General features: G+C 45.7%; 1 long non-coding RNA gene across 2 annotated transcripts; it reads left to right on the forward strand.

The window, feature by feature from the left end:
• The first annotated feature begins 2,636 nt into the window (after window positions 1-2,636).
• Window positions 2,637-22,889, forward strand: LOC142559626 (uncharacterized). Of its 2 annotated transcripts, none has more exons than XR_012823182.1 (3): window positions 2,637-8,254; window positions 10,682-10,825; window positions 22,090-22,889. It is a non-coding gene; the product is annotated as an uncharacterized LOC142559626 (long non-coding RNA). The 2 variants fall into 2 exon arrangements; XR_012823180.1 differs by lacking the exon at window positions 22,090-22,889 and adding an exon at window positions 18,280-18,437.
• The last annotated feature ends 3,601 nt before the right edge of the window (window positions 22,890-26,490 follow it).

Here is a 26,490-nt window from a genome sequence, read left to right on the forward strand (position 1 = left end):
TATAGACAGTGGTGCTACTGAAATGTGAAGTGAAATGTGTTGACATATCTGGCATTTAGCTTAATAATGGTAAAAAAAAAATCATGAGCCATCCCACTTTGTGAAGGTGGATGACCAACGAAGCTGGCTAGCACACGACAAAGAGGTGACATGAAATTTTGAACAAAGGTATGAAAGCATTCATTCTGTTTATCAGTGGTCATCGTGACGAAAGGTATGCACGCACATTTTTTTTATACATCGCTCGTATTATACATACTTTATGTTCATTCATGTCTACATTTCGCGATGTAGTGAGGCCAAGAATTGGGAGACCGAAATCACTGCACTGACTGGCAGTGCGCCAGTGCCTTTGCGAGGGAGGGGCAGGATGGGAACGCTGGTATGATGAACGGCAACGAAGCCAGCTGTGGAAGAAGACAGGGATGAAAGCGAAAGAGATATATTGAGGCAAAGAATTTGAGACAGAAATCACTGCACTGACTGGCAGCGGACTAGTGCCATGGGCACCTTCGCAGAGGGAGGGGCAGTATGGGAACGCACACACGATGAGCGACATCGGAGCGGGCTGTGGAAGATGATGACGAACGTGCGAGCAGTGGCACTGGCCATTGCTGATGATGATAGTTTTTACTCGCAATGATTTCTTGATGGACACGAAAAATGCACGGAACCCTAGCCATAAACAGCATAGTTTCCTACAATGTACTAGAGGGAACTTATTTAATTATTTATTACCCAGTACATTGTTGAAAATGACGAGCTTACAAAGCCGTTTGGAGCCAGAATGACGAAGTTCAGGCAAATTCATGTAATTTTCAGGCTGGCGCAACCGCTCCCTTTGCAGCTCACATAAGCACTAGTGCCAGAGTTACCTCTAGTAATTATTGTATGAAACTCTATGATAAACTGCTTCACTGTAAGACATTTTAGTTTGGACAGCAACCTTGATCTAGAAAATGGGCCATATGTGTTCGTTTTAACATTGGTTCTCTAAGCATTGGTACAGGTATTGCATATTAGCACATGAAATAGGATGTCTTTCAAACAACAGAAAACTGAGTGTGTGTGGATTCATGGTATAGAAAGGCAGGCATGCAAAAGAGACACGAAAGAACCGCCAGGAGGACAACCACATGCCAGCTATCAAGTAAAAGGTCACGGATGTGCGGAAAGGAAAGAAGATGCATACTTGTGGTCATATTTGGTACATCTTCATTTTCATGTGGGGATATCCAACGTGGGATTAAACTGACGGAATAGCAAGTTAAAGCTGAGCATTCTGTATTCATGGGCAACTTTCTGTGGTAATATAGGGGAAAAGAAGTTACAGAGGCAAAGCGCATACAAGTAAGGATGGTCCTGTGAAAAATTCCTACATTTGCGTTCATTTATGTTGGGGAAGAGAAAACGTAAGCATCTAATTTACAGCAGCAAAGTAAGACAAAATGCCCCGGTGTGTGCTAAATTCGACCTATTATTATTATGCTTATTCTGCTGTTCTTTTTCCCCTTGGGCAAATGCACCAACGTCACACACAGAAGCTGTCATGATTCACTCTCTCTTCAGATAAATAGAAAGCACTATCAACAAGAGGGAAGGAAACAGACTAGGGAGGAGCATCACATAACCACCTTGAAGGCATGCGATAAAAATAAAATCGTGAGTCATTCCACTCTGTGAAGGTGGTTGACCAGCGAACTGTTTTGCACATGACATGGAGGTGACACAATTTTGAACAAAGGTACGAACTCGAACATTGTCTGGGATGGGTGGTCATTATTTAACTCTCAACTGCAATCACATTCTTTGATAATGTCTAATCGATGCATGTACGCTACTGGGTGGTTGGGCCAGAACGATGTGGCATCGCAAGGGATATGTCTGCAACATGGAATGCGTAAACCGCTCCCTTTTCAGTACAGGTACATCCACATTGAAATCACCGACGACAACAGGGGTAGTGCCATCGCAGCTAATTCACGCAAAGTGAATAGCTATGAATCATTGCATTTTTTGCTTGCTTACGGGGTATGAGCCATTGCTTGCACAGGGGTGTGAGCCATTGCTCGCGTAGGGGTATGAGCCCTGGGTACGACAGTTTTTGACATGCTGTTCTCTATGTTGTATGCATGTGTAGAGAGAATTTAAGCACTGTTCGCTTCACTTTGCTGAATGCTTGTAGCCTCTGCCTTACGGGGCTATGAGCCATTTCATTTTTTGCTTGCTTACAGGAGCGTCACGAGTGTTTGAGCCATTGATGGTGATAGTTTTTTTTCATGGAGAGCAAAAATACACAGAATGAAAGAAAGGCTCATGGGAGCTAGGCCCTTACCACGTGATAGGCAAGCAGCAGTTTCTAGTCGAGTGCGTGGAGAGTATGGGAGAGAGTAGAATGAAGTGTAGGTGGCAAGGGTGAATTGGGACCAGGGATTCACTAAGACCTATCGGGAACCAAAGTATGTATCGAAGGGGCCCTCAACCATGAAGGGCCTACATCCCAAATGTCAACGTGCAGATAGGCCTCAGAGAGAAGGCGGGGCAGCATCAGAGAATGTTGGCTTGCTATGGCTAGCTGTCTGATGTCGTTCTCCTTCCTAGTTCTTTTTTTTTTCTTCCTCCATGGCTGTCAAACTGCCAGACTGCTTAGTGCAGTAACACATGTAGAAGTTGCGACCCTGTAGCTGTCCTTCACTGCCACAAAAAGTTGTACATGAGTACGACAACTAAATCACAGTGGCTTTATGCAATTAAGCACACATATGATGCATGCATTGGATGCTGTCAACATTAATGGGTTTCTGTTGGGCTGATCGTATGCATCATACCTTAGTGTTGATTAAATGCCATGGCTGGACGTGATGCACGTGAGCTGCGGCACGCTCTTTGCTTCATAGGCATTTTCCTTGCTCTGTTCATACTTTGTGCAAGCTTTATATAGCAAATGTAGATCAACTGATAAAAATGAAAGTGCCAAGAGCAAAACAAAATTCAGTTAAGTTACCTTATGGAGGGCTGTCTAACTGGACGCGTCTTGGATGTTCTTGTGAACGGATGGCGCTGCAGATAGCGCGTGTCTGCCTTTTACATACAACCTACATGCCTTTTAAAAATTGTGGAGGAGCCTCTCAACATTATTCAGGCATTTCCAGCGGTCATTCCAGTTTCACTGGAGTTTTACAGAAGCATTGTTTATGTTTTTTTATAGCACGAGATTTAGATGTGGGATTTTCTAAATGCACATTGGAGCTGCGAGCTCGTAGCTACCATTTGCAGTCATTCAGTTTAAAGGATAAGGGAGTGACAGAAATATGGTTACTTTTCTCTTTCCCACAATTTTTCAATGCTTCTGCTACAAAGTTGTGAAACCATGCAAGTGACTGTTTATTAATGATTGAACAAAAGTCTGGTGTTTGCATTTACACAAATGGAGCTCTTGAAAAGATCACTTTATTTCTGTGATCTGTTATGTTTGTTTGGATTATGTAAAACTGCTAGAAGGTGACCATGGCGACCATGCAGTGTGGGCGTTTAATAACTGGGGATGCTAATTCAGCTTGTTAATGTAGCTGTGGCAGTGAAAAACTTTAGGGGAAGCATTTGCTACTCTTCGTGTTCCTTTGCAAGCTCAGGAGAGACCTCAACCACCCGCCTTACCCTCTCTCCCCTTTAGACAAATCGTACCTATCTATACTATGCGAAGGAGAGCATATATCGCTTTGAAAAAGATAAGTCCACCTGTCGAAACGATGGTTCCTGCTCTCACCTTGTTCTCGCATTGCTCATTGTCTTGAATTTCCATCTCCCGCATTCCCCATGTTTTCCCTGGATTTGCAAGCTGCAGTGAATTGCTGAAAGTTGCACGAATTGGTAGCTATTCATTATGTAACTGCAGCATGCTCAACAAACGGGACACAAGGCAAAGGTAGCATGCAAGTGCTGTTACTCGCGCTTGTGTGTTACCTTTGCCTTGTGTCTCATTTGTTGTGTGCACTGCAGTTTCATAATGAACTGCAGTGATTAAAGCATATCACTAAAAGCTGATACTATGCTGGCAGTTCTAGCAGGGAACATGCACTCCTTTTCTTTTGAGTGCAATGGTATGCAGTGGTGGTGAGTTGAGGATCACTGATGAGCATTTTGTTACGTCCTTTTGCTTGCTTGTGTACCTTTGTTCACTGTCAGGGAAAACATATTTGTCACATGCAACCACACACAGCTTCTCTATTCTGTCACATAATGTTTCTACTACTTCACAGGAAAAAAGATTTGGCCACTACGGTGCATTGGGAAGGTGCTTTTCATTTATAATAGGTGTCTGTAGTTCTTCAGTCCAAGTTTTGGGCCACTATGTCCACCTGGCAACTAAGGAAGTGTTTTTTTCGAGAGCAGATGACTACGTGTGCCAATACTTTGCATTCCATGTTCTGCTTTTGCAATGATGTGTTTTTGAGACGCTTCTCTGAATCCTATTAGTCATTTCTATTTTTCAACATAGCCGAAATCAGCAACAGGCTTTAAATAATTCCTTCTTCCTCGGGGTTGATCTTGGGTCTTGGCAATGACATCTCGATATGACAGCCTCCTATACTGTGCACTGTAGGTAATTTGTTCAATAAGTACTCAGTGCTGCATAAGTGGGAGTGCCAGGCATAAATTATTCTTCCGGCCAAACTGCTGGCTCGTTTCAGACACCTCTGCGGTGTTCACTGCTTGCCATTGTAGATATTTTCTGCAAGCTAGTCTGCGCAAGATGTCATTTTTACTGTGAGCAACAGAGCAATAGCTTCCACTGTTAGTTACGTACACTGCGGGGAAGGCCACAACTGTATTTTGCTCCTAGGAGCACTGCCATATAAGCTAGTGGTTGTGCAGGGCACTGAGAGAATAATGAGAACATTGAGAGTTTCTTGGCTGTTGCTATTACGTTAATGACAATAGCTGTCGTCGTCATTGTCTGACCACCTCCTCAGCTTTTTCCCCGCCATGGTGTTCAGAAGAACAAAACTCTACCCCCTCCGCAGTCCCTTAAATATGAACTCATGTCCTTTTGTTAATGTGCAGTTAGGGGCTACTGAGTGTTGTATGAATGAAAGAACCAGGTGTGCATATTTCGTCTTGCTAAACTGCTTGCCAATCTTCACTCAAGTTTCTCATTGCGGTCCCATTTTGCATGGGGTTAGTTTTCAGGCATAGTTTTCAGCAACGTGAATATGAGGAGCGGCTAAGGGAAAAGAAACTGCAATGTGACCAGCGGCGGCATCCTGCCAAAACTACTACTACTCCCATTACTACTGTTACTATAAATTACTATTGCTGCCATTACACTAAAGCAATAAAGGATTGCCTTCCTCCCTCAGCAGTTGTAGTGGTGGTTTTCAACAGCTTTGCGGGACATCCAGTATTGCAGGGGCGGGATGGCGAGCCAATTATTTTAGAAACCATAGCAGGCGATTGTGTAGATTACAAGGGCACATTGTGAATAACCCGCTGCAGTTCCAGTATATAAGTTTCAGAGGTGCAGGGATCACTGAAGTCTGATTATATTTTTTCTTGCTTGCAGACAAGAGCAGATATGTCGGCTACTTGGTGTATTCCTCTTGAGGTCGTAACTGAGCAGTGCCCCTTGTAGAAGAAAAACCAAAGATACCTCATCACTGACAAGGCAGTAGCCCTATCTGGTGGTGGATTAGATACCACTGTTCCAATACTGGTGCCTCTGAGATTGGGTGGCATCCTGTTGGGCCACTTCAGACAACCCTGAGGTCATGATGACAGAAAATCTCACCTTCAGCAGTTGTTTTACCAAGGGACTGGACGTTGCATTAGCATATATGGTAAGACATTCTGCTCTGGTCACATGGTTCGATTGCCTGCTAGACACTTTTCGAGCCATAGTCTCACATTGGCAGCATGTGTCATTATCGCATGCACATTCTGGCAGAAAAAATTGGGTGATGAAGGATGCGTTACTGGGTCAATAATCTTCAGAGTAGAGCAGCATGCATTGTCGCATAGATCTGATATGCAAGATTTTATTTTGTGTTGTGCTTAAAATGAACTTTGCATGTGAAGTTTGAAGGAGATAGGAGGCTTCCAGTTCAATGTAATTATGGGTGAAGCATGGCATGGATCATATTGCATAGGCAGTGTGGCACAATTTTGAGTGCAGCAGGAATGATGAAGTAGAATTCTCTGAGAGTGTGGCATTGGCAGCATTTGATGGCTGGTCACTCAGTTCATCAAAGGCGCATTCAAAAACTTTTTTGTGGGTAAAGAATCACCAGGACATGCTCACTCACTTCTCATAAATTATGCTTAAGGGCCCATTTAACCGTTGCAGCACTTAAAAAGCAGGTATCGGTGTGTTTGGGAAGGAGACACTCCAAGCTAGCACTTTCATGGCACTCTGACTTGGAAATTTATGAGTGTGATCAGAGGTACAGTCGATCACAAAATATTGCGGGGCGCCTGGGCATGGGGCAAAACGGCCCTCCGCACCTTCTGGTGGCGCACCCCTGTTGTCGAGACTGATGTTTGCGAGAAGGTGCGTCCCTCCTTGCCTTCCAGTTCGTGTAGGCAAAGAGGATAGTTTCGAAAGTAATCTTTGAACTTTTTGTTTGTGTAGTAGCTGCACCCTTGCTTTTTACACAGTATCATGGAAAGTAAAATAAATGAATGTGCACCTACTATGTGAGTCTGTATGGCAACTCCAGCATTGCACTTAGTATTTCCGGCAAATCTGGTGCTAGAGAGCCAGGCAAACAAGCTCGGCTATTGGATTGGCCAGCCAGCTCTGCTCTGGATGTCCATTCATGGGGCTTCATCTGCAGCCGTATGACTTCAGCGCGCCTCGTGTTCAGCACCCCAGTGGTGCCAGTCAACTGTGTTTGGTCTGCTGTGCCAACTCTTAAGCATGCCCCTGTCTGGTCTGCGGTTTGCTACCATTTCTGCGTATACCTCAGTAGCCTGCTTTTTCACAGGTGGTGGAGCCCTGTTCCTATGTTTCCGAGTTCTCTGCTGCCTGCTGGCTTGGTGCTGGCGCGCCTGGCTAGGTGGCCTTTTCCACAAATTGAGTCTGGAGTTTGGCTGTAGCATCTGCCATGGCATGTTCCATAAATGCTGCGGGCAACATCTTAAATCAAGCGTTGGCCTAACAGTGACGGAACACTGTATGATTCTTAAATATTTATTTACAATACCTACAGTGCCCGAATGGGCATTATTGTAGGGGATAGTACAGAAAAGTGGAAATCAGATTAATCCGTACATACATCCATAAAAAATGTTTCCTGACACCGCTGACACTGACAGGTCAACAACACTATTACACATCTATAGAAAAATACAATAGGGTACTGTTATATGCATATTAATATGCAAACTCTGCAGGACATAAGAACAGACATCGAAAACCATCAATGACGTTTCACTTAGCAAAGTTCTTGGCTGAGTTAGTACATGTTTTGAGTATGAAAAGACAAGCATGAAGTGGTTTGAAAATAGGGAGGATGAGATGAGTGTTTGCTTGTCCCGCACTCATCTTCACTCATCAAGCACTTATACTATCGTCGTCCTTTTTTTTGGTACTATAATTTATGTGCACTTTTTTGTACTCACAAGCTTGTTTCACAAATTCGGACGTTTAGCCAAGCTCAAGCCCAAATTGCAGTGTTCCTGACTACACGTGCTTCCTGTTGTTATGTGGTGTTTGTGTTGTGCACGAATTTAACGGTGTTGTGTGTGCACACGCACACCCTGTCTGCATTGTCACTTGAATGCTTGTGGCTTCACTGTTACTCCCTCAGACATTTTGATACTCAGTATTTCAAAAATTGTGTTTCTTTTTTAAATGTCAAGTCTGATATGTTTACATATTAGAGCCTGCATGGAATGAACAACAGTACAAATGACAGCTGCATGGCAGATACAAGAGCTTGCTGTTTACTGTCCTGAACTTGGGTAGGAGTGCTTTGCCATTTACTGCAAGATCTATTCCAAGTGAAAGTCTGCTGCTGGACACACCATTGCCGCACAGTAGCAGTAGTTTCTAAGCAAACATGTCGAACTTGTGCTGGCCAAACAAAAACAGCCTCTATTTTAGACTGTCTTGCAGCTTTCAAGTGAAGCTGTCTCTGCCTCATCTTCCTTCTTTGCATGGATGGCTTTCTTGCTGAGTAAACTGAGCTGATCCTGGAATCAAAACAGAGCCAATCCCAGCATTGCTGCACCAAATGTTTGAACCACTAAACAGGTTAGTTGTTGTGTAGCATTTTCAACCACGGTTTATGATACATATTAATGAAGTTTTAAAGGTTCTCTGGGTCATGCGTAGTTGCTGTGCTCTCTCTATATTTTTTTCATTTAACTGGTCACAAGAACCACAGGATTATGTTTAAGCTGCTTCCCATTCATGAGACAAGGAATTCAGCCATGTTGATTTACCTCCACGTACAAACAAAGAACCTTAATTGGTGGCTTTTCTTCCCTCCCTGTTCATTGTCTTTATTTGATGATAAAAAGTTTTCTTGTGTTCTTCATTATGTCTCTATTGACAATAAAAAAATTTATGCAGTGTCTGATTCAATATTTGAAATAGTAAAGTACTTTTCAATATTCTAATTAAACATAATTAAAATATTTTAGTATTTGAACACCCGTGAAAACAGGAAGTTGTAGAAGCCAGCAGGGCAAATGATGTGATAAGAACTGAGGTTCGTTGCTCAGAAGAGCCCACAGAGCAATACAGCGCATGCATAAGCTTGATAATCAGGAAAACCAAAAGTGTATTGCGTGTAGAAAAGGTGTTTATCATTTCTGATATTGAAGTGCAAACTCTATTGGACAGATGGATTGAGAGATACTTACGCATGAATCCTTGCCAATTTCTTATGCAAAAGCGCAATGATTCATGCATGACATTCAAGTACTACCACACTTTTAAGCATGCAAAGCTGTTCTAGTGATATGGCTCTATACACTACAGGTTGTCGTAGTGTCGGAGCATTCCTTGTTTAGCGCAAATTGGGTGCATAGCACACATGCACAGTTTCTTTTAGCTGCAGTCTTTGTGTTATTTTAGTCATGAGACTTCAACAACCATTGTCATCTTAACTGCTCGACCTTTGAAAAGTGGAATCAGTAGCATTATCATTGTTTTATTGAAAAGTGAGCCTTTTGTCCTACTTTGCTCGCATACTTGCTAGCCCCGGTAATGATACACGAGTTTGAGCCTTAAAAATTAGTACCTTTACCAGAAATTTGTCTGCCCAGGTGAAATATTTTCTTCGAGATTGGGTTTTCTTTTTTTGCGTGCAAGCTGTGAAGAGCAAAAGCCCAGACACTACGGGTGCTGTGAGACAACCAAGTTTTTTATAGCATAAGCTGTTATGGGCTTATTCCAATAGCTGTTTCGGTTGGTGATGTTGTCTGCTGCCACCACCCGCACACCTGCCGCCACAGCCGGAGTCCGTCGCAGCTGTCACCAGGCTCCTACTACCCACGATGGGGTCATGCGATACGTGTGCACTTTGCATTGCAGTTGCACATTATTACACCAGGTGGCATGCCATGTAGCAGTTGCATAGGTAGCGGTAGGAGGTAGTTTGTCTTTCCTATCAAGTATGTGGCTCTTGCCCACTATGGGGGATTGGCCATGAAATGGATAGATTGTGTTGAGGAAGAAAATTAATATTAAGGAGATGTATACATAAATGCTACAATGTATAGAACACCTGATTAAATCAAGCAAGCTATGTCACTGTTTGTCACCACCCCGTTTCAAAAGGGATGCCAATAAATCACCATCATTATCAGCATCAAATGTTCCACTTGTCACTCGATGTGACGTGCGCTGCATAGCTTCTATATGCGCAAACTTGGCATTGCAGTTGCATTGTATTCCACTAGGTGTCCCGACATGTAGCAGTTGTATGTTGTGTGTGGCTGGACCTGGTTAACTCAAGCAGGCTAAATGAATATTTTCACCACCCCGTTACCGAAGAGGTGCCCATAAATCATCATCAACAGCATCTTATCGTGCGACAGGTCAAGAGGAGGTGAAGTGCACCACATAGTCTTGATACCTGTGTCTACTCAGCGGTGCACGTTATGGCGCATCCTTTGTAAAGTATGAACCGCTGCTGAAGAATCGAATCATAGGTCTACATGCACAGCTACAACCAGGCAATGTCATGGTCAGCACGCCGCTGTGCAGAGAGCAGCACCAACTGCAGCTAGCTGTCGATGCCAGATGGTCAGTTCAGATCGTTCTCGTGAAAATGACGCAAAGGGAGTTTGCCATGAAGGCCCTCTAGTGCGTGCTGCCAAAAATAGATTTCCTATGGCACTGCTTCTCCAGCTTATGCTCCGTGCAGGCCTGTGACTTTTTTTGTAAACCTAGACATGCAACATGAAACAAAACAGCACTGTGCGCACGTGCACGTGATCAATGCTGTACACTTCCACATTCTATGCTGCAGAGAAAATTAGCATGTTTCATGGTTGCAGTGCTTTTCCTCCTGCGAATGCATATTTCTTGCTCTATTCTTTGATTTTGTTTATCTTTTGTATTCTTCTTCAGTCTAATGATATTTGTTGAAAGTGCTGGATCGTTTTCACAGGATTAGTTTGGCTTCCAAGTGTTGTCCGAGTTTAATACTAAAAAATGAAAAATGCCCAGGGCGTGATGCTGCTGTCTTCCATCAGTGACTGGGGCTTTGGATGCTATGTCCCGGATGCTTTCACCGTTTGAACGCAACCAGGCCTGCTGGGATGGTGTGACAGGCTGGTGCAACCTAGAAGCTTGGCCCAACAGTTTGAAAAGGTGTGCCTGCTGCTTAGCTAGAGGATAACTAGGGGACATATTCTCGGGTGGTAACTTTCGGACATATCACTTTCAGTGTGCGTTTATTGGTTGGCTAAGCAAAACAGGATGAGCTGATTGGGTGGTGGAGCACTACGTCCCGTGAAAGCGATAGTATCGCCGAAATCGATTGTCCCAGAATGCGTCCCCAGCTGGATGCCATGTCACCCAATGCTTGTGTTCATCATTACTGCATCTGTGAGTGATTGTGATTGCCCTAACGAGGTATTAATTTCTTGTCTTGTAACCATTTAATAGGCCATGCAAAGTTTACTTGTAAACTTTGGCTGTTCATAGACTATTAACCTCAGTAGCATTTTGTTTCGGTACTTTTGGTGTAGCCAACCAGAAAAATTTTCAAAGCACTGAAATCACGAAAAAATGGTTAGTTACTTGTGACCTTGTCGCAGTACCAAAAACTCAGGTGAACAGATTTTCTACGAAAACTTTTCTGGCAAGTGATAATTCTAGTTCAAGATGCTAACAACCTTGTATGTATAGTCAGTTGCCTTAGATAGTCTATCAATGTCTGACACAGTCTTCATCCCTAAACACAGTTCGTCTGTGTTCACTGGCTGGGATCTCGCATGTGTTCGAAAACGTGTGCCCACATATCCACCCATCCTCATCATAGGCATGGAGTGCTATTTATTTCACTGTCAGGCTGGGGCATTTCTCGATGTGTATCTCGTTGAAATGAAAGAGTAAAATTGTGATCCATCTGTAAATACTAGGATAAAGTGACAGACGAAATCGATGCAAGCTTCCCCGATAGAAATTCGTCCTGGTCTGGGTATCGAACCTGCGACACGTGCCTTTTCTGGGCCAATTGCTCTACGGTCTGAGCCAGCCAGGAGGTCAAATTAATCGCTAACTCAAGGTGTAGGAACACTAGACATAGAAAATCAATTCTGAGGAAACTTGCAAGGTGGAGTAAGTTCTGTTAATGTGAAAAATTGTCGTCCACCAAGAAAGCATCGTTATTATTATTTTTCAAAACCATTAGTCTAGCAGCTCACCATTATTCTTATAAATAAAAGTATACAATCGGGGCATTTGACAGGTAGGAACTTGGAGGATAACTGAGAAGCTTTAGAAGAAGGTAAGAACCATGCAAGAATGATGGAACAAACGACGATAGGCTAATAGGTGTAACATTGAGAGCTAGGAATATGGCAGTATGAATTAGAAAGAAAAGGGGGAGTAGACTATATTCTAGCTGGGATAAAGAGGGTGAGATTGAGTTTGGCAGGCCATGCAATGCTAATAGCAGATAACTGGTCGTCAGTTAGAGCAACCAAACGGGCACCAAGGAAATGAAAATGCAGTTGATGATGGCAGCGAACACCCTGTTGTGGTTAGGTAAGAGCATTTGCAGGCATACAATAGAATCGGCTGACTCGTGGCATGTGTAATCATACATTGCTGGAAGAGGCCCTTGTCTTGTAACAGAGATTCAAAAGTTGATAATCACTTGTATTTACACGATTGTAAGTCGACTCGAATGTAAGTCGACCCCCCCATATCGCTTGACCGGAAAAAAAAAAAAAAAAATCGAGGGCGCATTCGATAACGAAAATTTATTAGTAGCTGACATGGTCATTGGACTACTCGTCTTCACTAGTGCTGCCATCGTCATCGTTGCTGCGGTTCCACAGCGCGTCGTGGTCCAGCGAAATTTCAAATTTGGCAAACGACCGCACCAGGACATCTTGCAGAACAGCAGCCCACGCCAAATGCACCCAACCACACGCAGCCGTCAGGGAGGCTCTTTTGACAGGTCCGGTTGGCGTAATTTCGCAGTCTTCTGCCGCCAGCCACTCGTTGTACTCACGGCGGAGCAGAACCTTAGAATTAAGGCGGAGGTCCGGGCTTATTTCATGACCGCGTCGCACTTCACTGGCAGGGACCGATCATGCATTTCAGCGACGTACGCCGCAAGCTTAGCCTACAGCTCCGGAAAGCGTCCATACTTCGGCACGTGGGAAATTTCTCACTTGCCGTCACACAGGTGAAAATTTTGCTTCGCTGCAGTCGCCACTCTCGCACCACCCGTTTAGAAACCTTGAAATTGCGGCCCGCTGCGCAGTGATTTGTTTCTTCGGCGTAAAGGATGGCAGCCCTCTTGAACGCTGCTGTGAACGAGTGCCGAAAGATTAGTGGGCCTGCAGCACTCATGACGACTTGGGAAGCGTAGAAGTAGCACGTAGCCGAAGTGGAGCGCGTCAAGAAGTTAGTCAAACCAATACCAATGCCTTTAAACGGAGAAAGAGAAACCCGCGAGCGGTGTTTGCTCTTCCATGAACTACCGATACTCCCCGCAAACGCCGCCGTTCTGAGGGTGCCGCCGCAAATGGGAACAGCGGCGCTTTTATCAACTATCGACCCCCCCCCCCCCCCATGAGTGTTGCATGCACTGTAAGACTCTCAAAAATGTTGAAAAACCCTTCCGAAAAGCGAACAAACACGCGGGATAGCGTAAATATACATAAATTTGTAACTACGTTGTAGCTCTCGTTGGTATGGCTTTTTTTGGCGGGGCCATGTTTTGGTTTCGATTGTAAGTCGACCCCCCGACTTCAGACTTTCAAATTTTAAAAAAGGGGTCGACTTACAATCGTGTAAATACGGTATATGCTAAAGAGGATGAAGGTGAAAGCCTGCATACTGTTATGTGTGGAAAGACACAGACGAAAGATACTATTTACACGCTATTTACACTGGAGCCAGGCAGCCAGGCTGACACTCGCTCGTGCCCCGGGCATCGACCAACTTCTTCGTCCTTCTCGCGGCGGCTCGTCTCTTGAGCATCGCTCAATGATATCGTAATATTACCCCCCTGCGGCGTAAGCACGGTCACGGTGCTGTAAATATCCAAGGTGCATGGAGAGTTGTAGGGCTTGAGTGGGGCAACGTAGACAATGTCACTGGTTGTCACAGCGGAGGACGTAGTGGGCGTGGCTAGAACGATTTCATAGGTGACATCGGTCACTTTGCGTATCACGCGATATGGGCCTGTGTAACAGGAAAGCAGTTTTTCACAAAGGCCGACTTTACGCGATGGTGACCAAAGCATTAGAGGGCGCCAAGCACAAAATGGACATCACGGTGACGGAGGTCGTAGCGTTGTTTCTGCTTGTCTTGAGACACTTGCAGACGAGCGCGCGCAAGTTGGCGAGCATGGTCAACATGGGCGATTGCATCACGTGCGTAATCTATAGTTGAAGCTGTGGCGGACGGAAGCACAGTGTCCAGTGGTAGCGTCGGTTCGCGGCCATACAAGAGGTAAAACGGGGAAAAGCCAGCAGTTTCGAGACAGGAAGAGCTGATCTAAAGGTAATGTAAGGTAGAGCCAGGTCCCAGTCACGGTGGTCGTCTGAAACGTATTTGGATAGCATGTCTGTAAGGGTGCGGTTCAAACGCTCAGTGAGGCCGTTCGTTTGGGGGTGGTAGGAGGTGGTAAATTTATGCTGCATTGAGCAGGCACGCAAGATGTCGTCAATGACTTTGGCCAAAAAGGTGCGGCCGCGGTCTGTAAGCAATTGACGCGGAGCACCATGCATCAAAATTATATCATGTACGAGGAAGTCCGCAACATCAGTTGCACAACTGGTCGGAAGAGCACGGGTTACGGCTTGGCGGGTCGCGTAGTCCACCGCAACTGCAACCCACTTGTTTCCTGATGTAGATTCCGGAAATGGGCCGAGAAGGTCCAATCCGACACGATGGAAGGGCTCGGCAGCGATGTCGAGCGGCTGCACATAACCAGCGGGGAGCTGGGAAGGCTTCGTGCGTCGTTGGCAAAGTTCACAAGCGGCAACGTAACGTCGCACGGAACGCGCAAGGCCCGGCCAGAAAAAACGGCGACGTACACGGTCATAGGTTTGAGATACGCCGAGGTGTCCTGCCGTTGGTGCGTTGTGAAGCTCTTCTAAAACGGCGGCGCGGAGGTGTTTAGGTACTACAAGCAGGAACTCGGAGCCGTCTAGATTGAGGATACGACGGTACAGAGTACCGTCGCGGAGGACGAAGAGGCGTAGAGCAGCATCGGCCGGAGAATGTTCAAAACGGTCGATGAGTGCTCTGATGTAGGGGTCACGGCGTTGCTCGTTGGCGAAGTGAAGCAGCTGGGATACAGCGAATATGCAAGAGTCAGAGTCGTCAACAGGGTAACGTGACAAACTGTCAGCGTCTTGGTGCAGGCGGCCAGACTTTTACACCACGGAATATGAAAATTCCTGTAGCTTCAAAGCCCATCGACCAAGCCGGCCTGTAGGATCTTTTAGCGATGAGAGCCAGCAGAGAGCATGATGGTCAGTGACTATGGAAAAAGGGCGACTGTTAAGGTAAGGACGGAACTTCGCAGCCGCCCAGACAACAGCAAGTCTTTCGCGTTCCGTAATGGAATAGTTGTGCTCCGATGGTGCTAGGAGGTGGCTAGCATAAGCAATAACGCGATCCTTGCCACACTGACGCTGGGCTAAGACGGCACTTACGCCATGACCGCTGGCATCTGTACATAATTCTGTAGGGGCATCAGGGTCGAAGTGGGTGAGAATGGGTGGTGAGGTTAGAAGAGTGACGAGACGAGAGAAGGCGGCAGCTTCTGCAGTACCCCATGAGAATTGTACGCCTTTCTTCAAAAGATTAGTTAGGGGCCTAGCAATTGTCGCAAAATCTGGAACAAAATGACGAAAGTACGAGCACAGCCCTACAAAACTTCGAATGTCTGCAGCTGTCTTTGGAACCGGAAACTCTCGGACAGCACGAGTTTTGTTGGGATCAGGCTGTACTCCGGAAGCGTCAGCAAGATGGTCCAGAAGAGTAATTTGTCGGTGGCCAAAACGACATTTGGACGAGTTAAGTTGCAGCTTCGCCTTTCGAAATACATCAAGTATAGTTGTGAGACGCTCAAGGTGAGTGTTGAATGTTGGCGAGAAGATGATGACGTCGTTGAGGCAGCAGAGGCATGTGGACCAATTGAAACCTTGGAGCAAGGAGTCCATCATACGCTCAAAAGTGGCAGGGGCATTGCATAATCCAAACGGCATTACTTTAAATTGGTATAGGCCATCAGGTGTTATGAACGCAGTTTTTTCTCTGTCCATATCGTCAACAGCAATCTGCCAATATCCCGAACAAAGATCAATAGACAAGAAATAGCTGGAACCGTGCAGGCAGTCAAGGGCGTCGTCTGTACGTGGGAGCAGATAGACGTCCTTTTTTTGGAATTCTGTTCAGGTGACTGTAGTCTACACAGAAGCGCCACGGTGCCGTCCTTCTTAACCAATACCACAGGTAACACCCAGGGACTCGATGAAGGCTTAATGATGTTTTTATCGAGCATATTGTTTTCATCTTGAATTACTCGGCGTTCCGACACAGAAACTCGATACGGTCGTCGGTGAATAGGCGCAGCATCGTGAGTAAGAATGCGATGCTTGACCACGAGCGTCTGGCCTAAAGGGCGACCGTCGAAGTCGAAAACATCGTGGTAGGACGATAATACTTCGCAAAGGTCTTCAGCCTGCATAGAGGACAGTTCCGTCGCAACCATTTTCTTTATGTTGGGATCGACGCCCGAGGCTGGCGCGAGGGGCATGCTAAGCTCGCGAGAACCATCGGTCGATAACGCTGCCACGTAATGGTCGCCGAGACAATCAATGGTGGCAAGGAAATACCTTGCGGTAGAATTTGCTTTGTCAATCCAAAGTTATAGACAGGCATGCGAGTGCGGTTCACAGTAATAGTAAGTATACTGTGAGGCACGGTGACGTCATACTGTATTAGGATGTCGGGCAGAGGAGTGACAAGGTACTCGCCATCAGGAACTGGTGGGAAAGACAACACTTCAATCTAGGCTATGGGCTTTGGCGGCAGGCGAAGAAAGCCGGTGGAGCGTAAGCGGCAGTAGGGTGCGTCAGAAGGTTCTGCGAGCATCGGCAACTCAAGGCGAAGGGTACTGGAAGAGCAGTCGATAAGAGCACAATGGGCGGAGAGAAAATAGAGGCCGAGAATAAGGTCGTGGGTGCAATGAGCAATTACGGTGAAGAGGACAGGAGTGTGGCGGCCGGCGATGCTGACACGTGCTGTACACATGCCGATGATAGGCACAGTACCGCCATCCGCAACGCGGATGACACATGCCGACGCTGGGGTGAGGAGCTTGTTCAGTCGTCGTCGGAAGGCAGCACTCATAATAGAAAGATGTGCTCCTGTATCGATGAGTGCCGTGACAGGATAGCCGTCAACGTCAAGAAGGTTTCGGTTAGTAGGTAACGTGAGCAGAGGATTTGAGGGCAGGGTCGACAACGCAGCTTCACCTCCAGAAGCTGCAGTGCCTAGTTTTCTGGCTGGGTCCGGGAGGCGATAGGCGGCGAAGAAAAGCGGCGGGGTTGGGGCGAACGAGACTGGTGGCGTCGAGGTGAGGGCGAGCGGCTGTAGCGAAGGTTCGGAGCAGGGGCATCAGCGGTAGTGGGTTCATGGCGGGTGGCATAGGGTCCAAAGGTGCGGGAATAAGTGGTGGCGTATGTCCGAGGAGGTGGTGGCCATCGGTTGCGGCAGTTACGGGCGACATGGCCGATGCGACAGCAGTGGAAGCAGATCGGCCGGTCATCAGGCCTACGCCATTCGGACGGGTTGCGGCGAGATGTGGCAGAAAAGGACTGCCGGGGACGAGGAGGGCCGCTAGATAACTGGGAAACGCTGGGTTGAGACGTGGGACAAACGGTGTTCAGACCCATGTTTTCAAATTCCTGTCTGACGATGGCCTGAATCATCGCAACGGTGGTTGCTGGCAGATCGGGAGGCGTCGTGGAGAAGGCTGGCAGACAGGCGGCCTCGAGTTCGCGGCGAACAATACGGGTGACGTCCTCACAAGTGGTGGTCTGACGCAGTCGACCCTCACATGTCGACGTAGTAGCAGTGTTGGGTAGCCGCGCAATGTGGTGTGAGGTACGGCGACTCTTAGCCTGTTCAAGGCAACGGCATTCTTTTATAATGGCATCGATAGTCGAGACGTTGCCGAAAACAAGCAAATTGAAAGCGTCGTTGGCGATGCCTTTTAGCACATGTGCCACTTTATCTGCTTCGGACATATTATCGTCAGCTTTACGGCATTGAGCCAATACGTCGAGGATGTAGGAAACGTATGGCTCTGTAGATGAGTGAACACGAGACGCAAGAGCCTTTCTCGTGGCAGCCTTGCGCCCAATGGGGTCGCCAAACAGTTCCCATAGCTTTTCTTTGAAACTGTCCCAACTGGTTATTTCGTCATCATGCGTTTAGTGCCACACGCGTGGGGTGCCGCTGAGATAAAAGATGACATTGGCGAGCATAATCGTTGGGTCCCACCTGTTATTAGCGCTGGTATGTTCATAGAGCTTGATCCAGTCATCGACATCCTGTCCCTCCAGGCCAGAGAGCACACCTGGGTCACGATGTGGGGCAACCGTGACGATTGGAGCAATCGGACAAGCCGAAGCTGTTGCAGAGGCGGGCTCGTCACCGGGAGGCATGGTGACAAGCTCGGTGTGCCGACCACTTCGGAGTTCCGTGGTGAGGACGGGGATCGTTGACCTCCACCAGAAATGTTACGTGTGGAAAGACACAGATGAAAGATACTATTTACACGCTATTTACACTGGAGCCAGGCAGCCAGGCTAACACTCGCTCGTGCCACGGGCACCGACCAACTTGTTCGTCGTTCTCGCGGCGGCTCGTCTCTTGAGCATCGCTCAATGATATCGTAATAATACTTTTACTTATTTATTTATTTATTTATTATCATGCTTTCAAGGCCCAGGGGCATTACAGAGAGGAGTGGTGATTATTACAAATAAATTCGTGGACAATATTCTTGAAGTTTGTGGTGTCAGAAATGGCGGTGATGGAAGCACAGAGGTGGTTTCATTCATCCATCGTTCGTGGTAAAAAGGAATAAAAATAAACGTTGGTGCGACAAGTGGGAACCTCAACCTTAAAACGATGATCCATGCGTGACGATATGTGTGAAGGCGGGTAGATTAGTTCATCCTTAAATGTTTCGTTAGTGTAATGAACCTTATGAAGAAAGCATAGGCAAAAGTATTTATGACATAACTCTAGGTTAGGCAAGCCAAGGGTTAGTTTCATTGACTAGACACTTGCATGACAAGAATAATTAGAGAGAATAAAATGAGCATCTCGATTTCGAATGAATTCGATGGTATTTTTTAGCTTTAGAGTAGAAGGGTTGAAAATGGAGCATGCATATTCAAGTCCAAAGGTACCGAGTTTGAATCCCACCAAAGGCTCAGGGTCTTAAATAACTTTGCCTTAATTAACGCCACAAGTCATGGGTTCAACTCCCACCAAAGGTCGAGGGTTCAACACCCTGTGAATTTTTGGTGCCGTAATGCTGGACATTGGATTTTTCGACCCATGAGTCATCTAAGGCTTTTGCCCTAATAAGCTGATGATGACAAAAGAATAGAAAAATTTGATGAAAAGCAGAGTTTTGCCTGAGCTAACAGTTCTCTAGTCTGCTACTGCTTTCAGAGGGAAGAATAGGAGAAAAAGTTGTGGTCACCTTATCATGTGCTAAAGAGACAGAGAGAAGAAACTTCATTATAAAGTGAAAGATTTATGTGGTTGGGGCCCTCAGTCCAGGGCCCCAATGGCTGTAGCTACCGCTCATGCTCGTCGTATCAGGGCCAGCCAGACCTTAGGATCGGAGCGACGGAGGATCGCCTCGCACTGCGCATATGTTGGTTGGGGGGATTGTAGAACAGCGTTATCCTGAGGTAGTTTTTGGCACTCAATCGTGACGTGGAACGTCGTTGGTGGTGCACCGCAGCCTGGGCAGGTGGTGGGATATAAGGTTGGGGAGAACTTGCTGAGAAAGAGGAGGTTCGGATAAGAGTTGGTTTGAAGTCGTCTCAGGGATACGGCTTCATTCCGGGAGAAGGATTTGGGTGGAGGGTGATATCGCAAGTGCCCTAGTCTGTAAAAGTCTAGAGTGTCACGGTATGTGTTGGGCAAATTCTGGGAGGCTTGATATGGGTTGCTCGCCTCACTGCCAGGTGCCTGGCAGGTTAGCTCTCGGGCAGCCGCATGAGCTCGGTCATTGCCCGACAGTGGGGCATGAGCAGGTGTCCACATCAGCCTGATGTGTGGTATTGAGGGATCTGGAATGGCGGAGCGCTTGCGTGTGCTGGTGAGAGCGCGATCAGCTCCCTGAGGTATATGACCCCTGAGGTAGGCTCGACATGCGTCTTGGGAGTCTGTAATGATGATCTGGTCGTGTTTTGGTGATTTTTTCATGTGACTGACGATGTGGTTGATGGCAAGTGCTATGGCCAACGTCTCCCCTGCGAGCGTAGCCTCGGTTTGGACGCTACACGAGGTGACGATATTACCCTGATCATCCGCCACCACCGACACTTGTCTTTCTTTTTGATCGCAAGAGCATAGTGGGCAGCGTCGGTATAATAGACGGTACCCTCCGGCTGGGCGTGTGCTAAAGAGGATGAAGGCGAAAGCCTCCGCGCTCACGAGACATTCATTGCATTACTGGACACGTCATTCTAATGCGTTGCTACGTGCTATTACTTCTTTTCTTCCCACAAAAGTTCTTGGGTTCGAGCACCTTAATTAAATATATATTAATTACCTGTGCCTTAATTAACTTTGACCTAGTTAACACCAAAGGTCGCAGGTTTGACTACCAACAGAGGTTGCTTGTTTGAGTCCCTTAATTAACTCTATCTTAATTAAATTTACCTTAATTAACTTTGCCTTAATCAACACCAAAGGTAGTGGGTTTGACTCTCAGCCTTCATGATGTCAATTGGAATCCAACTCGGAGATGTGGCTGTTTTGCGCATATCTCCATGTTGGGTTGTGGGTTCGAGTGTCTTGATTAATTTCGGGCTTATTAACACCAAAGCTAGTGGGTTTGACTCTATCTTCACAGTGTCAAGTGGAATACAACTTGGAGATATTGTCAGTTTACCCACATCTCCAACTGGGTTTGAGAGCCTTAGCTAACTCTATTTTAATTAACTTTGCCTTAATCAACACCAAAGGTAGTGGGTCTGACTCTCGACCTTCACAATGTCAACGGAAATCCAACTTGGAGATGTGGCCAGTTTGCCCGTATCTCCAAATGGTTTCGACTCCCACTAAAGGTAATGGGTACAAGTGCCTTAATTAACTATATCCTAATTAGCTATGCCTAAATTAACTTTTCCTTAACATCACAGGTTGTACGTTCAAGTGCCTTAATTAGATATATCTTAATGAACTGTGCCTTAATTCACTTTGCCGTAATTAACACCAAAGGTTGTGCGTTCAACTCCCACCAAAGTTCGGGAGTACGACCCCCAATTTTGGTGCCATTGAATTTTGGTGCCGCAATGCCGGAAGGGGAAATTTACGTCCTGTGAGCTGTGTAAGGTTCTTGCCTTAAAAACAAGGGTATGAGAAGCAGTGATGAAGATGGGAAGTAGGGTGCAGCTACTATATGCAAATTAATTTGTGTTAAGAGGGCCCACTTACAACCTTGAATCTAAGCCTGTTTTCATGAAGAAATCTCGGAGAACTTTGATGGCTTGCTTTGTTGATGTGATGTCACGCCAAGAACACAGTAACGCTCCATTGACTGCAATGATGTCCATTAGATATCCTCTGGACACCTACTAGCAAATCATGGATGTCACAGGGATGTGCCGAATGTGTCCTGTGGCTGTCCTTTACATTATCATTTGAACACACTTTTCATTTCCTTCGGACATCGCTTGCATCTTCATCAGGAACATTATAGCAATATGCTGCATACATATTACTAATATGACGGGGTCTTTTGTGCAGTGTTTGCTATAATGTCTATTGTAGGTGCAGAATACGTTGTGTGATGATTTATGGATTTTATTGCTGCAAGGACCAAATCATATGTTGTATGACGGATGCAATGGGCCCAGAGAAGTGGTTCTTGTGGGGAAGTAAGGAGGAAAGGCTAGCACTATCTTCTGCAACCCATGCGGGAGCATGGCTCAACGCCAGCAGGGTCGGGCATATGGGATTAACTACATCAAGAACACATACATTGCGTGTACATGTTACGCACACACTCACGCATGCTGAAGTGCAGTATAGATCCTTTGCATGGTGATCCGTAAGCGCTGCCATGTTTGATCATGTGGTGACGCATTCATTATTTGCCTCACTTGCCACTGTGTTTGCAGTGGATCTGCATGACGCTGGTGCGGCTCCATAAACCTCTGTTCAGGTGGATACCGTAGACAGCGGCTGGGTGGACGACGCAAAGCTCTTTGGCCACAGCTTCACAGGAAATATATGTAAGCATTTTAGGAGCTCATTATGCTTGTCCAAATGGTGCAAGCAGCGTATAAGGTGCTTGTTCTGGATGCGGGGCTAAAAATGTATTCCAAGCTGTCCAAGCTTTCTGGCCTGCTTTCTGCTTTCAGGATTAGGGTCTTCTGCTTTTTGTTCTTTATTTGCCAATCACCTTCGAGCAGTGATTTGTCATGTTTCTGACTCGGTAATGTTCATTGGTCTGGTCAATATCTTATTGTTTATTTTCAGCCAAAGTGCTTGTGGGTCTGCTCATTTGCTGAAGATTTGTTCTTGCCGTGCAAGATGGCTTGGAAAGTCAATATTCTGTAGTTTGTATATTGTAGTTTGTAATTATGTAGAGTGGACCTAAGTTTGAGTGTGAGTTGGGGTGGATGTGTGTAGGTAACATGCGAGAAACGTACTATGCAAGGTTGCGTATTACGCGACGAAGTAGGGCGTTTGTGTCTGTTCGTGAGAATGGAATGCGTACTTCAGAAGCATTATCTAAAGCAGTTTTTGCTTCAGCGTCTGCCTGTTTGTTCCGTACGTTAGAACACTGGACCCAACCAGATCAACGACACAAGTGAGTACACAAATGGGGCCAAGCAATGAAATTTCGTATGCCTCACAAGCTCAAAAGAAGCCAAACGAGCATGGTGCACCGGATTTGCCTTGGTGTAGCATTCACCAACCGTTTGTGAGCAAGACATGTGATAGGTGGCAGTGATACTAGCCCAAACTGTGAATACTGTGAGGTGCCAGAAACACTTGATCATATACTTTGCGTGTGTCCCGCATATGCTCAAGAACGACAGCAACTGGTCTCTTCCATTGCAAAGATCCAAAAGAGGCCGCTATCAGGCGAGTTTCTTTTAGGTTCTTGGTGTAATGCAAACACCGCAGCCCTGATAACAAGTGCCGCTATAGCTTTTCTCCAAGCCACTGGACTGGACGCACGACTTTAGAGATGCTACAACTCTGTGAATTTGTACATATGCATCCCTGCCTTATACCATCATCATCATTCATCAGCCCTTTCCCTCCCTGTCCCTTTTCCCCAGTGTAGAGTAGCAGGCCAGAGCAAGTCATAGCTCAGGCCAACCTCTCTGCTCTCTGTAAATAAATTTCTCTCTCTTACTACGCAAGGAACTGGCGCTACTCCCTTTGTCACTGTGTAATGAGCGGCACTTGCTCTTGCTGATGTTCCAGGTTTGAAGTCCTTTCTGTGGATGTTAGTGATGTAATGCTGGCAAATTAGTGAAATTTTATATTCTCAAGGAAAGCCATGCATTGTGAAGGGCGACACAGTCAGTCCCTTGTGTAGCAGCAGTGTGTGAAGTTGCCCTCGCAGATTCATTCCATTCCTTAATATGCCAGTTGCTATTCTTGCAGCCAACTATTGCACTCTTGTTCCCTTTACAATTCCACATCTCACAGCATGAGTGGAGCACAGTGCATTGGCCATCGCCCAGTTGCATTTCCTATAGCTGATCAAACAGTAGCAGGGCAGAATCAGTAATGGTTTCGCAATCACGTGCTTTCACTTGAGGCAACATGCACTGCGCCGCCGAAAGTGACATCTCGTTCTTTTAGAGCGAACTACTCAGTGAAAAGGGTCTACATATACTTCTCATTCTATGGCTTCTGCCAAGCACGTGGCTTATTGAACTGAAGTTTTTAAAGTAAGTTGCGGCAGACAGTCGGCAAGGTATTACGTACATGTGAGCCGCAGACATGATGACTTCGGATTTCAATTAGAATTTACGAGGAAATGTAATTCTCTTACGAAGAAACTCAGACAAAGCTTTTTGGAGGACAGCTATTCATGTGTAAGCTGAAAAAAAGCTCATGTGCAGTAGTACCCTTGTGACGTCCGTGGTGGAATATTAAAAAATAGACGTTCGGTGAATGTCATATTTGTCTCTGAAATAGTGCACGGACATTGGCACATAATTTGGATGTCCTATGGACAAAGTGTTTTCACTAGGACTTCACTCAACTGCCTGTTGTCATATGGTGCTGATCAAGAGGTCCATGCCTGCTGTTCACAGTCATAATGAAGACAAGCAAAAAGTATGTGACCCATTGTCTCAGGATTTTTGCACATATTCAATGTTAAAAGCAGCTGCATAAAACATGAGCACGTAATGAAGTAGTTAGGGATAGGTTATGAACATCTTTGTCTTCCACTTGAGATATCCATGTTTACTCGAGATGGAATACATTCTTGTATCCATAAATGCCAGGTGGGTGTTTCCTTCAATGTAGCATGAATGGATAGAACTCTAATTTTTCATTTGCTGCTACATTACAACATTTCACTTGATAATGAGCATTTGTGTTGTTTTTGATGTCTCCCTTGTGTCTCTGTACTATGCATCTACATTTAAAATCATGAATCATAACCAACTTGCTCGACTTTGTCGTGTGAAGTTATGTTAAAGCTCAAATCACCATCGTCACGTGAGTTCCTGCAGCTGATAAGAGTACAGGCAGCAGATGCTTCTTATGAATGCATCCATGGTCCAAGACGACCATATTGTGCTTGACTGTGTTTTTGTAGAAAAACTTGTAACAAGATTACAACTATTGCAACACTGTGAACATTCAAAATAAAAGGTAGGAAAAGAACCCTTGCACTTTTGTTTGAAATGTGACAGCTGACATTGTAGTATAGTAAAGAACTTCTGTTTGCTTTATAGAGTCCCTGAAATGGCTTTTGACATTTGCCTAGACACAGAGAGTATTTCTCAAGGAAAGCTTTCTCCCAAGAAGTTCGTGTCGGTGCGCTATAATAAAACAGGTACGAGTGGTTATAAATTAGTTCCGTCATCTCAATCCTCTGTGTTCCCCACAACCTTTACACCCGGCCATCACCATGTCCTGCCTCCTTCCTGTGGTGGCACAACTGTGGTCTACTTCTGGTTTATTTGAACAAAGTTTGTTCCCACATATCTTTCATAGGCAGTTTTTCTTATTAAGCCCAAACTACACGCAGCATACTTTAAAGACAAACTTCCCATGGCGAATGGAGACACGGTAGCACAAAGTGCCATGTTCGCTGGCTTGCACTACATGAATTGAAAAGCGATGGATGCCACTGTGGGCGCTTGTCGCAGTTTCTGGTATTCTTTTGGTTTGATAATAGCCTGATAACATGTAAATACCCAACACATACTTCTACAATTCTCTATGTTACGCTTGCAAGATTTGCTTGTATCCGTCAGCGGTAAAAACAAGCACTGCCATAGTTAGGCTACAGCTGCTGCTCACTTGTGAATGGGGATGAAATGGGTTAGTCATAATGTTTCCTTTTCTGTAGAATTAAACAGAAAAAAGGGAGGCACAAAAAGACAATAGATCAACATAGCCGTGATCGAACCCACACTGTCCGAGTAAAAGACAGAGACAGTACCACTACACTAATGTCTACCTCCAGATGGTGGCTCTCTGATGGATGTTATGTCATGTTGTGAATCACGTTCAGATGCCTTCGCAGCACTTTTCTTTCAGGATCTCAGCTTGTTAGGAGATTGTTCTGCTACCATTAAAGGCAACTTATACACAAGAATTGGCTCTCTGACAAATGCAGAACCTACGGTTACAGCTAAAAGCGGCTTTGTTTTCAAAACCCAGGGTGAACGCTGAGTTGACCAGGGAGGTTGGTGTTGACGTCACTGTGTGGTGCTTGCGTCTTCTACAGCATGCAGTCGCTGCAGTTTACTTCTGGCACACACCGGCAGTGCAATATGAGACTAGCACAACGCTGGTAGCATTCGTGTTTCTGCCGCCAAAAGGGACATTGCTACACTTATTTTCATTGGAAATCCCCTCTGCTCCCATCAGCTGCCATCGCTACAGCTGCCACAGCGGTAGCAGACGATCGGCTTTCTCAGGCAGAAGTGGGCCCCTGGTTTGAAAAAAACTTCCACATTTATTGCATTTGTGTATATTTATTTTTAAGGTTACACAAATAACTATGCATATGTATGGTATTAAAAATAAGCCCAATGAAACGACATGGTTCTGGCATTGCCGATGACCTTGTTTGGGCTGCCAATCGAATCGCTCGCCCGAGTGATGCTGCTCACCCAAGCTACATAGCCTGGGAAGGGGCGGCTGAAAACTCAGGGGAGCGCCATTGCTGATATGTATCTGTGCACATTTTAAAGCTCTATAATCAATTACATGCTTTATGCATAGCAATTAGATATGCCTTGAAATGATCAGGAAGACCTACCCTACGAACTCAGTACTTTTTTTACATGATTGTCAAATTCTTTTCAGAG

The sequence above is a fragment of the Dermacentor variabilis genome, chromosome 1 (assembly GCF_050947875.1).
Source record: "Dermacentor variabilis isolate Ectoservices chromosome 1, ASM5094787v1, whole genome shotgun sequence".
In the NCBI taxonomy this organism is placed as follows: domain Eukaryota; kingdom Metazoa; phylum Arthropoda; class Arachnida; order Ixodida; family Ixodidae; genus Dermacentor; species Dermacentor variabilis.